Here is a 19289-nt window from a genome sequence, read left to right on the forward strand (position 1 = left end):
AAGCCGGCTCGGCCGGAGCTGCGGGGAGGGCGGGAAGGAGCGAGCGAGCGAGGAGGCGGAGGCGCGGGACGCGGACGTGCACCGCGCGGGGAGGCCCCCGGCGGAGGGGAGGGGGCGTGCCTCGTGCAGGCCCCGGACCGCCAGGCGGGCGGCCGCCGCCCGACCACGCCCACACGCTGGCCCCGCCCCCGCCCGCGGCCAACCCACGCCAGGCACCCCCAGCGCCCCGCGGCAGCCCCCGGCCAAAGCCTGCTGACTTGGGCGTCTCCTTTCTGTCTGCATTCCCATCCCGGAGCCTTCCTGCGCCTGCCTGCCTGGGCCCCCAGGTTGCGCCATCCCGGCCCGCGGCGGAGACTTCTTTTTAGACTTGGACATCTAGCCCCTGATTTCGTCGTCCTCTTACACATCGCAGCACTAGAAATCCTCAGGATTTCTGCTGCAGAACTTTCCGGACTTTGGCTCCCCTGCATCCCAGCCCTAATAGACACTTCATCCTTGCTGAGTAAACCCGTAAAGATCTAAGGAAAAGTGACCTTCAGCTCTGGAAGTGTATGTCACCCTCCTTGGCTTTTTCAAGTCGAGCATTATCTTCTAAACTTGAATTTGAGGATTTAAGTAGCTATGGATAAATAGTCATCACTACCCAAAGCAAAACCAGTTAGCCTACAAGAAATCCAGTCATTCCTGCATTTAAATTTTGAACTAAAGAAGTAACAAGTAAAAAAGTTCCCTTAACTTCAAAATGTTGCAGTGAAAAGATAACCTTGAAAAAATAACCAAGGAAAACATGATAGATGGGAAGGCGATCGCAGCGTAAGAGAATAGACTGCAGTGGAAATTGGACAAGCTGGCTTATAGCTTCCAGTAATGTTGTTATGGCATTCCTTTCTGTGGCTTAAAATTTTCTAACTTACCGTATTATTCAGGGTTTTCTATAGGAACAGAACTAATAGAATGAATATATATATATATATCAAGTACATGATATATATATATATACACATGTATATAAAAGGGATTTATTAGAGTGCTTACCGGCTGTGGTCCAGCTAGTCCAACAGTGACAGTCTGTCTCCAATTGAAAGGCCAAGAATGTAGTACTTGTTCAGTCCCGGAGGCTGGATGTCTCAGCTGGTCTTCAGTCTGTGTTGGAATCCCAGAGAAGTAGGTTTTAACATTAGCAAAGTAATGCTTCACCAGCAGGGTAAATAGACTTGCTGGTGAGAGTGAGGGGAAACAGGAAAAAAAGCAAAAGCTTCCTACTTGCAAGTCCTTCCATACCAGAAGGTGCAGCCCAGATTTCGGGTGGGTCTTCCCACCTCTAATGATTCAATCCAGACAATATTTTTCAGGTGTGCCCAGCTGCTGGGATTTTTGTTGATTCCAGATGTGGTCAAGTTAAAAACCAAGATTAGCCATCACACGTATTGTCCATTCTAGCAATTCTCTGACTTTGAAAAGCCCTTCAAGGTTAAGCTTTCCTCAGATGTGAATAAAAGCCAGAATAATGACAGATGCTCTGCTCCTCCACCACTGAATGATCATGATTTAAAACTTTTTCTCTAGTTCAGATGCTTTTGGAAATTGTGGTGTGTGACTAGATTTTGCAAGTCCATTAATGTTGAGGAAAGTGATCATTTATAGAAAGCACAGAAACTTTATGGATGAATTTAATATCATACTTAAAGAGTCACAGTAGGATTGTTTTAAAAATAGAAAACTTATGTGATATTTAGATTAAAAGTTATTTAAAAAGTTAGACCTTAGGCTAAAATCCTTTAATAGAAAGGCACTTCTGACAAATTAGTATAATTCTTTCATCTATTTTATCTCTTCACTCCAACAAAACTTGGCATGAATCCTCCCAGACTGGATTAAACAGGGAAGGTTATGTTCTGGCATCAAGTAACAAACATCTCTAAAACCTTCAGCTTCAATACATCAAAAGTTTATTGCCTACTCGTCCTTGGTGCTTAGTGAGGATCAGACTCACTGTTCCAGTCTCTCTAGGAACCAGGTTGACAGAGACACCATCATCTCTTAGCTATATCACCTTGTATTAGTCAGTGATCTCTAGAGTAACAGAACTCAGAGATTGAATTTCTCTATATATATATAAAAAGGGAATTTATTAGAGTAACTTACAGGTCAATCCAACAAGGTTGCCTATGAATGGAAGGTCCAAGAATCCAGTAGTTTATTCAGTCCACGAGGTGGGGTGTCTCAGCTGGTCTTCAGTACATGCAGGAATCCTAAAGAAATGGGCTCTAATGCTGATGAATGAAAGGGCTTGCTAGTGAGGAAAGAGCAAGCAGGCAAAGAGCAAGAGCTTCCTTCTTCCATGTCCTTATATAGGCCTCTAGTGGAAGGCGTGGCCCAGAGTAAACGTGTGTGATCCCAGCTCAAAGATCCAGATTAGAAGTGGATCTTCTTCCCACTTCAAATTAAGCCAGAGTCCCTCACAGGCGTGCCCTTCCATTTCTGGTTCCTGTTAATTCCAGATGTAGTCAAGTTGACAATCAAAAATAGCCATCACAGTAATTTATTCTTTATGGAGTGAAGGAAAGTAACTGAAGAATAACCAGGTACTTTCAAAGCCTTAATTTAGAAGGGGCTCAGATCACTGATCACATTTCATTGGCCAGAATTAGTTACCCAATTCCATACATCTGCAAGGAGAGTGAATGCTTGAACTAAGTTTAGGAGGAAAAGTGGGGTTATGGGTGAACAATGATAATGTTAGCCATGGTGATGTCACCTGTTGGCTCCTGGTTGCTATGAAAAACACTTGAAGAAATTTTACTCTAAAACTATAGTTCTTGGGTGATTTCCTCAAAGTTGTGCTTTTCAAAGATAAACTCCGTACATGTTTCCTGTCATCTAAGGTACACCTTCCAATTTCTTCCTAATGAGGAAGTTTTTGTTTGCTTGTTTGGGGGACCTGTGGGTTTGTATGCTTGCTTGGTTGGTTGGTTGATTTTGTTGTTGTTGGGGCTTGTTTGTTTCTTTTTACTTTATTGAAGACAGGATCTTGCTCTGTAGTCCTGGGCAGCCTCAATCTCAAAGACAATCCTTCCATCTTTGCCCACCATGTACTTGGATTACAGTTCAAACCAGCCTACATAAGGATTTTTCTTTTTTTTTTTTCCTTTCTTTTTTGTTTGTTTATTTGAAACAGGGTTTCTCTGTGTAGTCCTGGCTGCCCTGGAAATCACTCTGTAGACCATGATGGCCCAGAACTCACAGAATCTTCCTACCTCTGCCTCCCAAGTGCTGGGATCAAAGGTGTGTGCCACCACTCCCAGCTTTTGTTTGTTTATCTGTTTCTTTTTCTTAAAGGAAAGCCCTTCTGTAGCCCCTGGTGGCCTCAAACTCAACAGTTCTTCTGCCTTAGCTTCCCAAATGCTGGGGTTATGGACATGCTTCATTTATATCTAGTTCACCTTTTGTTTTAATTGTACAATACAGACAACCAATTTATGATAATTAACTCACAATTTTTACTCCAATTTTTTTTTTAGCTGTGTTTGTTTTATGTGTATGAGTGTTTTGCCAGTATGTATGTAGGGTATTACGTGTAGCCTGGTGCCTGTGGAAGTCAGAAGCGGGTGTCAGATCCTCTGGAACTGGAGTTTTATGGATGGTTGTGAGCCATGCCATGAGTGCTGGCAAGTACTCTTAATCATCGGGCCATCTCTCCATCCCCATAATTATTTTTCACTTTAATATAAAAGCATACCCATACAAGCATTCTGGGTTTTTTGTTTGTTTTGTTTTTTACTTTTGGTACAGTGTTTTCTTTTCTTTCTGTTTTGTTGTTATTGTTGTTTGGTTTTTGTTTTGTTTTTTTGTTTTTCAAGACAGGGTTTCTCCGTGTAGTTTTTGGTGCCTGTCCCAGATCTCGCTCTGTAGCCCAGGCTGGCCTCGAACTCACAGAGATCCGCCTGACTCTGCCTCCCGAGTGCTGGGATTAAAGGCGTGTGCCACAGCCGCCCAGCTGGTACAGTATTTTCTATTTAATAAATTAGAAGAGATAGTCAATGCTTTATTATAAAATCAGTTACATGCTAGATAATTCCATGAAGCTTAGCATTATATGCATGTATTGATCATGATTAAAAGAGACTAGGTTATGATGTTCCACAGTTAGAAATATTAAATGTGTTTTCAACTCATAATATTTTCAAGTTTCTGTGGACTTATTGATATAACTTGATAAATCAGGGAGCATCTGTGTATTAATAAATATATACTCCATGGTCAGTATCCATTGTGATATGCACTATGGAGGCTTTATTCCTTTTGCTAATTTTTTTTATTTCATGTAAAGAATATCATCCTAAAAAAAAAAAGAATACCATCCTGCTGCTGGATGTGGTGATGCACACATGTCATCCCAGCACTCCGGAGGCAGAGAAGGAGGAGGCTGAGAAGGAGGCAAACCTTTTGCAAACCAAGACCCCGTCTCAAAAACAAAGCAGACAAATTAAAAACTAATGTCAGGACTAGGACTGTAGCTCAGTTGGTAGAGTACTTGCCTAGCATGCACAAAGCCTTGGGTTTTATCCCCAGACCTGCATAAAGTCGTGTTTGGTGGTTCATGCTTGTACCAACCATGTAATCCAGTACTAGGCAGAGGCAGATGGAACAGAAATTCAAGGCTATCATCAACTACATAAGGAGATTGAGGCCAGTCTGAGATTTATGAGACCCTGTCTCAAAATAAAATCCTGAAATAACATTTTTAATAACACCATGTTAAAGCCAGGCAGTGGTGGCCCACGCCTTTAATCCCAGCACTAGGGAGGCAGAGCCAGGTAGATCTCTGTGAGTTCAAGGCCAGCCTGGTCTGCAGAGCAAGTTCCAGGACAGTCAGGGCTACACAGAGAAACCCTGTCTCGAAAAACAAGATAAAAATAAAAATAAAGAAACCCCCCGCCCCAGGAGTAACCAGTATCTTGGGCTTTAGTTGATTCCAGATGTGGCCAAGTTGACATTGAAGATTAGCATTACACTCTTCATGGTGCCACACTTTCCTCCCACTCAGGGGTCACTTTCCTCTTTGTAGTGTGTAAGCCGTGTATGAGACAAGCAGCTATTGTTTCAATCATCAATATGATTATATTTATTTACTTATTGATGTGTGGGTATGTGTTGTATGCATGTTTGTGCAAATGTGTTTGCAGGTGTGCTTACCCACGAATGCATGTGTGGAGGTCAGAAGTCACATGACATGTCTCCCTCTACCACGATCCACTTTGGTTTTTGAGGCAGGGTCTCTCACTGAACCTGGAGCCCGCTGTTTTGGCTAGCTCGGCTGTCCAGCGAGCCCAAGGATCCTCTTGTTTTCATTTTTCCCCAGCCTCCATCACTGGAATCACAAATGGACAGCACCTTGCCCAGCTTTTACATGTGTGCTGGAGAGCAAACCTCTGGTCCTCATTTGCATAACAAAGATTTTGTTTATCTTCCAAGTTTGGTCTTGTTTTGTTTTTTTGAGACAGGGTTTTTCTGTGTCGCTCTGGCTGTCCTGAGTTTGGTCTGTTTTTAAGGTGACTTAGCAGGTAAAGATGCCTTCCACCAAGCCTGATGACCTGAGTTCCATCCCCAAGACCCATGGGTAAAGGGAAAGAACCAACTCCCTAAAATTATCCTCTGACACCCACACACACTTGCTCTGTTACAAGCATGTGGTGCTCGCACACACATGCGCACACACGGAGACAAGATAAATAAATAAACATAATAAAAAAAGAAGCTAGACATAATGCAAATATAACAATCCCTTGACAGGAAAAACCAACAGGTTTTGTTTTTGTTTTCTCAGAAAACTTGGCTTAAGAAAATAAAACAAAATTTAAAATGAAAGGTAGGCAGAAGACTGGAATAGCTTGGGGCTTAACCACTACCCGTGAATGCATTGCTAACAGAAGATATCCTTGGCCAGATCTTTATTTGCTATACGTGAGCTATGTCATCCTTCTCTGAGAGCCAAGTTAAAACTGTAGAAAGGCCCAAAGAGACCTATAATTCAAAGTGGCTTCAGGAAGCAGGCAATTCAAGATTTATCACCCATTCAGCTGAAAAAAAATATGATTCCAGCCACAAACCTGAGTGGAGTTTTTCTTGTATTTTAGCATAGTGAGTTTGTGTCTGCAACACTCCCCTTGGTCTTGTAGCTCCTTTTTATATTCCCAAGACAACCAAGATAATTGGTGCCACTCTTGTGCACAAAATATTCAGCTCAAAGGAATTAAACAGGGTAAATGAGATGGGCTAGTGAGAGGGGCTTTTGGGGAGGATGAATCAATTTTGCTTTTCCTTACCCTGGAGCTGTGGAATGGTGCTTTCCATGGCCCAAATGTGACCATTTCTGCCTAACATCTGTCAGTGCAGTTTATTAAAGTAATGAACTAGCATGTGTCTGAAAGGCCAAAAGAATGAATCAAAGTTCTTATTTTGAAGCCTAGGTTAGTGAGTGGCATGTACCTGCGTGCCTAGCTCTTGGGAAGGCAGAGGCAGGAGAATCACCACAATTTCAAGACCATCCTGGTCTATGTAGTCAATTCCAGGTTGACCAAGGCTCCAAAGAGGACCCTAGGTCAAAAACAAAACTAAAAAGCCCTTTTGGTTCTCTGATTGACACTGTGTCAGTCAGCAAGAACAAGGGCCTGACACACAGTGACAGAAGGCAGCTAAGAAGAGGCTAATCCATTTCCTTCTTTTCCTTTCCTCTTTGTTTCTTTCTTTGTTTTTTTTCTCTCTCTCTCTTTCCCTCCCTCCCTCCCTCCCTCCCTCCCTCCCTCCCTCCCTCTCTCTCTCTCTTTCTTTCTTTCTTTCTTTCTTTCTAGGACAGGGTTTCTCTGTGTAACCCTTGGCTATCCTGGAACTCACTCTATAGACCAGGCTGGCCTCTATCTCGGAGATCCCCCTCCTCAGCCTCCTGAGTGCTGAGATTAAAGGCATGAGCCACCAAAGCTGCCTGGCTTTTTTTTTTTTTTTTTTTTTTTTTGAGAAAGGTTCTCACTATGTATCCCTGGCTGTCTGGGAATTCCCTATGTAAACCAGGCTGGCTTGGAACTCACAAAGATCCACCACATCCAACTGATCCATTTTCTTTTTCTTTTTTCTTTTTTTTTTTTTTTTCCCGAGACAGGGTTTCTCTGTGTAGCTTTGCGCCTTTCCTGGAACTCACTTGTTAGCCCAGGTTGGCCTCGAACTCACAGAGATCCGCCTGGCTCTGCCTCCTGAGTGCTGGGATTAAAGGCGTGCGCCACCACCACCTGGCCGTAATTAAGTATTTTTTTATCAGCTATCTTCAGAGGGTTTTTTTTTTAATTTTTTTTTTTTAATTTTATGTGCATTGGTATGAGATTCCCCTGAAACTGAAGTTACAGACAGTTGTGAGCTGCCACGTGGATGCTGGTTTTTTGAACCCAGGTCTTCTGGAAGAGCAGGCAGCTCTTCACTTCTGAGCCATCTCTCCAGCCCCTCTTCAGAGGATTTTCCTTTGCAACAGTTTTGCTATCAATCTGAAACTAAGTCCTTAGAAAACTTTGGCCATACAAAATGAGAATGAAGTTGAATTAAATGCTTCCCACAGATGCATAGCTTACTGAGTATAAAACGTGATTAGGAGGTTTAATAAATGGAGAATGCATAGTAGGTAGCAGTTGACATTCCAATTCTGTTCCAAAGTTTCTGCCTGACTGCCTGTGTTCAATTCAACACTTTTATTTTGTAATGTCTGTAGTAATAAGTAAGATAATTCATAGATTAAAAGCACACGGTCCACGTAGGGTTTGGAAAGCTCATGTGCGTGACAGTTTCAGAGTAGCGTTTGAGAAAGCTATTGCAATTGTATTTTGCCTTACTCTGTGAAATGGGAGTAATAAGAACTGCTAAAGATTGTATAATTTTTGTGAAGACACCATGTATTGTTCTCACAAATACAAGCAATCAATACTTTCAAATGCTTTTTTTTTTTTTTTTTTTGTTCTTTTTGGAAACAGGATTTCTCTGTGTGATGGCCCTGGCTGCCCTGGAACTCTCTTTGTAGACCAACCGGGATATTAGTAACTACTAGACTACAAGAGAGGGTATGGTTATTTTTTAGGTTATTTGTTAGGTTTATCAGTAGACCTAATACATAGTTGGGACTTGGTTAATTATCAAGTGATCATGGGAGCAAACCAATTTCTTAATCCTATTTGATTTACATACCTGAAAAATGTAGGTGTGACTTAAGCCAGAGTAGTTATGACCATTCACCCAGACCTAATTTTAGTATTTTCTCCAAGTCCTTTGTGAAAGAATCCTGATACCACCTCAAGTCTTGTCCATACTGCACTCAGCAGTTAGAGTCACCTGCAGCTCTTTAGCAGAGAAATGTGGTGCAGACAGAATTCTCATGCTGTGCAGAGTACTCATCTGGTCTGGAGTTAATCCTAAATTCTGGAAACTAGAGCTAGCTTTATGGGAGTCTACAGTAAGCAGAATTCTGGCCCAAGTTCATCACAGTGGCCCTAAAAACCACCTTTGCTTTCTTCTACCATTTTTCTGGCTAGTGTATGAACATAAGCTGCTAGCATTGTCAACATGCTAGTGTATTTGCGGTGCTGGGGATTGAGTTATGAGCTTTGTAAATGGACAAGCACTCCCATCACTGAGCTACACCTCCAGCCTGCTTTCTTAGGATTTAATGAAGGGTTAGTTACATTACTTTACAATGTAGCCATCTTAAGCACAGTATCTTGAATGACTACCTTATGGGAACAAAATTGCTAATACTATTTTCCTCCACATTTAAAAACCTTTTAAAATAATGTATCTGAGTGTTTTGTCTGCATCTGTGTACTTGAACCCAGTGAGGTCAGAAGGTGGCACTGGTTTCCCTAAAATTGGAGTTATGGATAGTTTTGTGTACCATGTAGGGGCGAGAACCAAACACAGATCCTCTACAAGAACAAGGGCTCTTAACTGCTGAGCCTCTGAGACATGGCGTTTTTCAGTATTTTCTCTTAGATTGATACAGTGCCTAATCACAGTTTTTGACTACTCCCTACGGACTTCTAATTTTTTTTTTAGTTTGCTTTTATATGTAAATATATTACTTAAATGTATTTCAGATGATGATAAATCACATACTTCTGTGTCAAATTAGGCTCTTAAAACAGGGTTTGGGGCCGGGCGGTGGTGGCGCACGCCTTTAATCCCAGCACTCGGGAGGCAGAGCCAGGAGGATCTCTGTGAGTTCGAGGCCAGCCTGGACTACCAAGTGAGTTCCAGGAAAGGCGCAAAGCTACACAGAGAAACCCTGTCTCGAAAAACCAAAAAAAAAAAAAAAAAAACAGGGTTTGGTAGCACAGACCTTTAATTCCAGCACTCAAGAGGCAGAGGCTGGAGGATCTCTGAATTTGAAACCAGCCTGGTCTCCATATCAGTTAGTGCTGTAGTCAGACCCTGTTTCAAAAACAAAACAAAAGAAACCCAAAGAACAAAACCAACAACAACCCCTCCCCTCACCACCAAATTTGTTTTTTGCATAACATTCAACTCAGAACTGCTCAGTATAATCAGGCTAATGCACACTTAGCAAAATTTGAGATTAAAATATTCAGTTTAACAAAATATGTATTGAATCAAATAGGTAAATGCTTGTTTGCTAATCTGCTCTATAGTAATTAAGTTTTTGTTTTTTTTTTCCGTTTTTCGAGACAGGGTTTCTCTGTGTAGCTTTGGGCCTTTTTTGGGACTCACTTGGTAGCCCAGGCTGGCCTCGAACTCACAGAGATCCACCTGGCTCTGCCTCCCGAGTGCTGAGATTAAAGGCATGCGCCACCACCATCTGACTATAAGTATAATTCTTGCTTGATAACTGTTCTATTATATGTAATTTTACTATGTTAAATTTTTGATTAGACAGAAAAGGAGAAGTGCTGTGAGATGTTCTGTATGCTGTTAATATGTGTTGCTCTGATTGGTTGATAAATAAAATGCTGATTGGCCAGTAGTCAGGCAGGAGGTATAGGCAGGGCAAGTAGACGAGGAGAATTCTGGGAAGAGGAAGGACTGAGTCAGGAGTCACCAGACAGACAGAGAGGAAGCAAGATGTGAAGGCAGAACTGAGAAAAGGTACCAAGCCATGTGGCTAAACATAAATAAGAATTATGGGTTAATTTAAGTGTAAGAGCTAGTCAGTAATAAGCCTGAGCTAATGGTCAAGCAGTTATAATTAATATAAGCCTCTGTGTGTTTACTTGGAGAATGTAAGTGGGAGAGATTTGTCCTGACCACTGGCCAGGACTCAGGAAAACTTCTGACTACAACATTCAACATTAGAAACATTGAAAAGACACTAGTCACAAGGACTCCAGGAACCAGAATTGCCTGTGATGGCCTTGAGGGGCATGTGTTCTAACTGAACCTTGCTGATCTGCAGAATAATGAAGTTGCATTTAGGAAATCCAAGATGGCCAGGCAGTGGTCACACAAGCCTTTAATTCCAGCATTTGGGAGGCAGAGGCAGGCAGATCGCTGTGAGTTGGAGGCCAGCCTGGTCTGCATAGGGAGTTCCCAACAGCCAGGACTACATAGTGAGACCCAGCACTAAATAAATAAATGAATAAAAAATTGATCGAAGACAGACTGGGAAAGACATAGGAAAGCCTTGCCAGCTCATTTATCCTCTTCACATTGTCTTTGTTAGAAAAGTAAAAATGAAAACCCAAACTTGAATTGGGAAAACTCATGGAGCTCCATGGTGAAGGTAGTAGTTCTGGGAAGGCTACTGGTGATGAGACAGAGGCCAAAGTTGAAGGAGCTGATGGATACAAACTGCCAGTCCAAGAATCTGTATAAAATTCAGATTTTTCTTAGTGACATATAAAAAGTCCTATTTGTGATGGCTTGCTTCTGGGGAAAAATAAATTAAAAAAAATAATCATGAAGACTTGTGTCTTTGTGGTTAACAACATTGTACATTTGTGGTGATATATAAAACCATTTAGGATTCATGTAACATACATTAGTGTGAGATATTACTGTAGTATCCATTTCAAATATAAATGAAAAATAATTTTGTAATTTCTAGCTTTTAGTTTTCTAACATGTAGAAAGTATTCCATCAAACAAACCTTTTCGGTTGAGGGTTTTTTTCCTTCTTCTAAATGACTGGTACAAATAGGATTTGTGCTATGGTGGTGATATAAAAATATTAAAACTTGGGCTGGAGAGATAGCTCAGAGGTTAAGAGCACTGACTGTTCTTCCAGAGGTCCTGAGTTCAATTCCCAGCAACCACATGGTGGCTCACAACCATCTGTAATGAGATCTGGCTCCCTCTTCTGTATACATAATGAATAAATAAATCTTAAAAAAAAATTAAAACTTAGGAGTGCTGCAGAGATGGCTCAGTGGTCTGAGCACTTGCTGATCTTCCAGAGGACCAGAGTTTGGGTTCTAGCACCCAATTAGATTCACTGCCTGTAATTCTAGTTCTAGGGGATCTGAGGTCCTCTTCAAACCTCCGTGAGTGCCTGCACACACATATGCACACACAGACACAGATACACACATACACATACATAAATAATGGTCATAATTAAAAAAATCATTCTTAAAAAATTGGGCATTGGGGGGTATAGCTCATTTGATAGAGTGCTTATCTAACATGCACAAAACCATGGATCCCATCCCCAGAACCACATAAAATACACACACCTGTAATCTCAGAGGAAGGAAGATCAGAAGTTCAAGATTATCCACAGTTACATAGGAGTTGAAAGCCAGACTGAGATACATAACACCCTGTCTGGAGGAGGAGGAGGAGGAGGAGGAGGAGGAGGAGGAGGAGGAGGAGGAGGAGGAGGAGGAGGGGAAGGAAGGGAAGGAGGAGGAGGAGCAACAAGAGGAAGAGGACGTGAAGGAGGCTGTGGCAACACACTCTTTAGAAGCCTCTGAGCTATTTACTCCCTGAGCTTAAGGGCTTCCCTGCAGGATGTTTCGCCTCCCTTAGAACAGCCTGTAGCCTCACTTCCTTTCACATCCTGTGTCTTAACAAGCTCCCCTCCTAGATGGAAGGTTTATGACCTCAGAGGAAACTGCTACACAAGCCAGCCCTCCAATTCTATTCCTTCTTGCAGATATCCATCCTCAGTTCCTAGACTGCATACTCTCAAACCCCATCCAGTCAGCTGCCTTGGTTTGACCCTTTTCAAAAATTTGGAAGACTCCTGCAGGTCTGCTCTCTATGCAATTGTCTTTTCTTGCACGTGATCTAATCAGTGCTCAATTCCTTGTCAACCTGGTTCTTCCTTGACTTGGCTTTGTGTATTGTGTTTGTTATCTTGACGTGTGTGTGTGTGTGTGTGTGTGTGTGTGTGTGTGTGTGTGTGTGTGTTAACACATGTGTCTTCACATTCATGTGGAGACCAGAAGCCAAAGTCAGGTGTCTTCCTCCAATCTTCACCTTAGCTTTTTAGATAATATTTGTATTTGGTACTTGAAGATTTCCTACATTTACACAATGTATTGTGATCATATCTACCTACCATTACCCCCTCCCCCATTACTCTAAGTCAAGTCCAAAAGGAAACTGCATTTCCCCAAATTCCCGAAGGCAGAAGGGACAAATGACTATCTGTGGTGCCTACTAGCATATCAAAGCCCATGCTGGCTTCCAGGCTCCTTCAGTACCACACATATCTGTTATACATTTCAAAGTCCATGTTAGAATCATAGCTGTTCTCACCTCCTTCCCTACCTTTAACTCCCCCAGTTCATGGCCTCCCCCTACACACTCATTTTCCTTATAACCCTGCTATTTTGGTCTCTCTCTCTCTCTCTCTCTCTCTCTCTCTCTCTCTCTCTCTCTCTCCTCCCTCTCTCTACTTGGCTCCTGCATCTCTCATGGCCAAGTCTAGTCTGCTGTACACATTCAATCTACTACTTTCTCTCCTCTGGACTCTTCCAGATGCCTCTGGTTGTTGTTCTCTCTCTCTCTCTCTCTCTCTCTCTCTCTCTCTCTCTCTCTCTCTCCCTCTCTCTCTCCCTCTCTCTCTCTCAGATCTAAAACAAAAAATTTCCCCTTAACCATACCATGGAGCAGTCATGTCATCAGTTGATACACCCTTGTACCCTCAACCCTTTCTCTCTCCCAACTTCATGGCCTTCCTTTCTGTGTTGGTATTAATAACCTGAGTCCAGTTATGGTTGCCCATTGGTGCATGGGTATAGGGCTGTCCACTGGAGCATAGGCAACCTACTTCTCCAAAGGAAAATGAGTGTCTTCCCCTCAGCAACCACCAAGTGCTATTTATTAGCTCCTCTACCAAGGGTGGAGGCTTGGGGCCCCCTCCATAACCCATGCTGGAATTCTGTTTGGCTTGGTCTTGTGCAGGTGTCCAGAGGTGCTGTAAGCTGATGTGTGCGGTAGCCACTCTACCTCCAGAAGTCTCTCTGCTTTGTGCTTGCCTTTCAAGATGTGAGTCCTCAGCTTCTTGCTCCTGCCACCGTTCCGCAGGTCTAGAGCCATCATGTGCTCTCGCCCTCTGGAATCCTAGGCTCAAATATGCTTATGCTTTCTTCAATAAATGACCTTGGTCATGGTGTTTTATCATAGCACTAGAAAAGTAACTAATACAGAAGGCAATTGGACCGCATGGCCATTTAACATGACAACAGCATCTACTTTAATTTTTTAGACACTCTGTTGAGCTTGTCAACTGTCTAGACTGGTTGGCCAGTAGGATCCAGGGATCCTCCTGTTTCTGCCTGCCAGCACTAGGGTTACAGATGTTCACCATGATTGTGTCTGATTGTGTAGCACACACTTTACCCATGAAGCTGTGAAGCACAATCCTAATTAGTCTTAACAATAAAATCCCAGAGTCAGATATTGAGGGTGAAAGCTGAAAGGTCAGAGAAGCAGAGCAGCAGCCACTAGAAACTTCTTACATGTACGAATCCTCAAACCGAATCTCCCCTGCCCCAGACCCTGTCTCCACCCGCTTTATATTCCTGTCTCCACCTCCCGATTGTGCTGGGATTAAAGGCGTGTACCACCATTTACGGCTCTGGTTTCTCTTTTAGAATGGGTCAATCTCGTATAGTCCAGGGTGACCTTGAACTCCTGATCTTCCTGCTTCCTTCTCCCAAGTGCTGGAATTAAAAGTGTGTGCCGCCATTGCCTGGCCTCTATGGTTAACTAGTGGCTGGCTCAGCCCTCTGATCTCCAGGCAAGCTTTGTCAGAACACAAACAAAATATCATACACAAACAAAATATCATACAATAGAGCTGTCTCCCCCTGCTCTGCCCCCCCCCCCCCCCCCCCCCCCCCCCCCGCTTTCTTCCCTGTTTCTCTTTCTCTCCTCATTTTAGCTCTAACAAACTCTCTGTTTTCATTTTTTCTGTGCCTCAGCATACCTTTTAGATTGACATCATGGAATCCTGAATTTAATGCTCACTATAGAAGGAACCACCTGTATAATAGACTAGATCAAAGCCACTGTAAAGTATGTTTAGGCCTCCCCATGTGAAGTGTAGTCTCAAGCAACCTCTCTCTATATTTTAGGTGCACTTAAAGCTGTTCTATGCACAGTGCACCATGTAAACAGATTGTCACCTACTCTTACAAGAACTAGCTGAGCCTCGGTCACAAGTGGCCAACGGTTCAAAACATGCTTCCACAAGACAGGAAAGCTGGATACAGCTGGGCTGTGTCTGTATCTCATTTCCATTTTCTGCATATTATTTCCATTCCTCTGGCTATAAATATAACCTGCCTAAGTGGTGAAGAGGAACATGCTGAACCATTTTTGGTCTAGACTGATGTCTGATTTGAGAACTTGCAAATAAAGTCAATTAAAATCTGCAAAAGTAAATTTGCTGTAATTTTATCCTTTAACATGGCATGTGGACCATCTCAGATAAATGCAGCAAATACATGTCATATTTGAGCCGTTTGGTTTGGGGACTAGCTTTTATATGACTAAGATATTTGTCTTAGTGAGGGTTTTGTATTGCTGTGACAAAACACAATGGCTGAAAAGCAAGTTGAGAGGAAAGAGTTTATTTGGCTTACACTTCCACATCACTGTTCATCACAGAAGGAAGTCAGGACATGAACTCAAACAGGGCAGGAACCTGGAGGCAGAAGCTGATGCAGAGGCCATGGAGGGGTGCTGCTTACTGGCTTGCTTCCCATGGCTTGCTCAGCCTGCTTTCTTACAGAACCCTGGACCACCAGCCTGGACACCAGGACACCTCCCACCATGAGCTGAGCCCTCCTCCATCAATCACTAATTGAGAAAATGCTCTACAGCTGGATCTTATGGAGGCCTTTTCTCTCTTAAGTTTCCCTCCTTTCAGATAACTAGTTTGTGTTTCAAGTTGACATAAGACTAGCCAGCACATATTGAACCACTGAATATACCTGTTACCGTCACAGTAAATACTGGGGTTAAGGGCATATACGTTAAGTTAAATCTTTGCTGCTGTGAAATGGAAAGATACTTCAAGATACCCTTTTTCTACTTTCTCTCATAGAACTTACAGATGCTAATGAAAACACTAACAAACTAACACGAAAAGGCCAAGAGCACAGTCAGAGGACTTACCCCAAGAAGGTGAAAACATTTTAAATGTTATTAAGAAATAATCTGATAAAGGAAATATTAATAAAGATGAAAATAAGAGGAAGTGAAGAGTTATATGGCTGGTCCAAAGAGAGTGGAAATCTTTAGACCATTATTAAGACTTAACCAAGCCAGACAGTGGTGGCACACGCCTTTAATTCCAACACTTGGGAGACAGAGGCAGGCAGAGATCTCTGTGAGTTCAAGGCCAGCCTGGTCTACAGAGCAAGTTTCAGGACAGCTTGGGCTATAACAGAGAAACCCTGTCTTGAAAAGCCAAAAGAAAAAAATAATAATAATAAAAGAAGAATTAACAAAATGGAAATCTGGGCGTGGTGGCACATGCCTGTGATTCCATCACTTGGAAAGCAGGGGCTGGAGAACCTCTCCACGGCCAGCCTGGTCTTCACAACTAGTTCCTGGCTAGTAAATCAAACTGACACAACAAACAAATGGGATAGGCTGACGGTACAGATCAGTAGTGCTATCCTTACCTGGGAGTCGGAGGTTTGATCTTTGCGTTCTTAGTCTTGTTGTTTGTTTTAAGGGTCTTTTTGTTATTGTTTGGTTTTTGGTTTTTGATTTATGTTTTTTTTTTTGTTTGGTTGGTTTTTTGTTTTGTTTTGTTTTGTTTTTGAGAAAGAGTTTCTCTGTGTACCTCTGCCTGTCCTCAAACTCACAGAGATCCACCTGCCTCTGCCTCCTGAGTGTTGGGATTAAAGACATGCGCCTCCACCGCCCGGCTGGGTTCTTAGTCTTGTTAATAAAATAATTTGGCAATGAACTTGAAAGGAAGTCAAGGATTTGGGAACAAAGTGCCAGGGCAGGCAAGCTGTAAATTTCATCAGTTGCTAGGAGGAGGGAGATGGAGGAGAGAGAGCAGATGCAGAGATCTGCAAGTAGCCACACTAACCAAGCCGCTATGTGGCAAAAGGGTATTGGAGCCTTCAGACAAGAAGAAGGAGAAAGTCCAAACTGTCTGGAAAAGCACGCCCAGGCTTTAGCCAGTATTTGGGGTGGGGCAGGCGTGGGGAGGAGTAAGGAAGATAAAAAGAAGACAGAGGAAAAGTATAGTTTTCTAAGCGACTCAGAAAAGCCGGCAGGACACAGGACAGAAGTTCTAGTAGAGACTGCCTTGGAGCAAGAGTTAACTATATTATCTCATTAAGGGGATAATCTTTCTTCCCAACTTCTTAGCAGGGCTTTGGGTAAATCAGTTTTCCTAAGGGGTGGACTCCTGGCCAGGTGATTAATTGACAGGCCCAGCTGGATTAACTCTTAAGGAAAGGAGACAATACTATGTAATGTTCTTATCTTTGCAACAGACCAGAGTGTCAGGACCAGAAGTGGATGCCATTCTTTTGACCAGAAGAAAATAGCTTTCCCTCTATGGACTTCAACAGAGCCTAGATACCACCACCTGTACGAGATAGGAAAGCCTAAGAAGTGGGGGAGCTAACATTTATCTTTCTACTATTAAGAGGGAAGGTGGGATCCACAGCTTCAGTGGCTTCTGACATTCTATGACATTCCACTCTGCAGAGTTTAGACACCACCGCCCCCCCAATCAGTCAGGAGCCAGACCAGGAACCAGAGCCCCCATATACTTCTTGCATTTCTGGCCTCCAACATGACAAGACCAAGGACATTTCTAGTGTCTGGCCATGACTGCTTTCAGGGCTGTCATAGGATTCTGAAAAAGAGGTGGATCTGAGGCTTCTTCAGGAAAACAACCTAAGTGTACATACACAGGCTCCAGAGAACCCTTATTTGTAAGGAAAAAAACAAACCAAAACAACAACAGAATGAGTGAGTAGGATAGATAGTAAAATGGGTTTTTAGATAGGATCTGGGGGCTTCCTTTCTGTAGTCTGTGGACAGTGACGTACACTGTGAAGGGTATTCTAGACTACCAAGGAAGTGGTGTTGGCTAGAGTGGGAGGGGAGGGGGAGGCAATGGGCTGCTTGAGATATATGGTCAGTCTCTGTGTATGCAGAGAACTCTCTGGCTTGCAGGTAGCCTGGACTGGACACTGACCGTCCACATGGCTGTCTTCTGTTTTTCTTTCTCTTGGCCCTCTAGGGTTCCCTCCCCCGACCACCACAGGGTCTCTGCCCTAAACTGTCTGATCCGCTTCTTCCTCCTGACCTCATACTGTGTATGCTTAGCAAGCACAGGGCTCTGGGACACGGTCCGTAGTGCCACGAGAGGAAAGGCAAGAATGGAAGTCGCTGTGGTTAGAACAAAACAAGTGGAAGTTGGGGGTGTAGTTCGGTTGGTAGAGTGCTTGTATAGGCTGCACCAAGCACCGCATAAAAGTTGGTGTGGTGGCACATGCCTATAATCACAGCCATGGGGGAGATGGGGTAAGAAGATCAGAAGGTCAAGGTCATCCTCAGCTACATGGAAAATTCAATGCTAGCCCAGTCTACATGAAACTCTGTATTTAAAAAGAAAAAAAATACTGCAACATGGTCTTCAGGGGATTCCAAACAAGTTTGCTATATTTACCAGCTTGGAGATGTTTAACTGAGAAGAAAAAGTCATCATGAAAAATATGATCTGAAATTGTCCAGAGCAATAATCATGAACATTATAACTCAAGATAAAGACTGACAAGAAAGGCAGGGTCCTTTGGCTCAGCTGCCCCTGAGGATCCACAGCCTTACACACACAAGTGGCTTCAATGGTCAGGACTGGATAGGAAGAAGAATAGTAGATTTACTGATCTGAGAGCTCTGTTCACTGTGCCAAGCTCCACGGGTGAAGCCCTGGCTCGGGGGGGGGGGGGGGGTTTACAATTTGATTATGAGAACAGAAAAATGTAAAAGTTGATATGATAATAGAAAGTGGAAGCTTAACAAGCCTTATATGATGATGTTGTATTTCATTTACTGTGTTAGTTACTTTCCTATTGGTGTGATAGGACACAATGACCAAGGCAACTTACAAAGGAGAGTATTGATTGACCTGGGCTTATGGTACCAGACAGAGGGCTACAGTCCATGAGAGTGGAGCAAAGGCATGGTGGCAGAAACAGCTGAGACCTCACATCTCTAGGTGCAGGCAGGAGGCAGAGAACACATTGGCAAAATGGAATGAGTATTTTGAACCCTCAAAGCCCACCTCTAGGATGTACTACTTCCTGCAGCAAGGCCACATCTCTGAATCCTCCCTAAACAGTCACAAACGGGGGACCATTATTCAAGTATCCAAGACTTCTGAAGGATATCTCATTCAAATCAGCACATTTACTTCAATGTTTTGTAGTAATAGATACTATTTCAGGCTGGAAAAGATTTTCCAAGGCATGGGTATCTACCCTTTACGCAATATTAATTGGGTGTGCTAAGTAGGAACAAGTAAGAATGCTCAGTGCCACCGGGTAAAATGACAGCATGGTTGCTGGCATAAACAAATTCTCTGTGTGGTAGCTGCACATAAAGCCTGGACCAGACCTTATGGGAAACACATAAGCCTGGACGGGAGCCTATGGGAAATGCCAGTGAGTGCCACCAAGCTATAGTGACTAGGACTTTGAACAAGAGAATTCCCACTCGAGGGGTATTTGTTACCTTTTTATGAGACATTAATTAAAGATACTCCTTTGAATGAAGGAAATAGAATAATCTTAAATACTGAAATGCCCACG

This window comes from Peromyscus californicus, unplaced genomic scaffold (assembly GCF_007827085.1).
Source record: "Peromyscus californicus insignis strain IS unplaced genomic scaffold, ASM782708v3 Scaffold_14__1_contigs__length_90479793_seg_2, whole genome shotgun sequence".
NCBI classification, from domain to species: domain Eukaryota; kingdom Metazoa; phylum Chordata; class Mammalia; order Rodentia; family Cricetidae; genus Peromyscus; species Peromyscus californicus.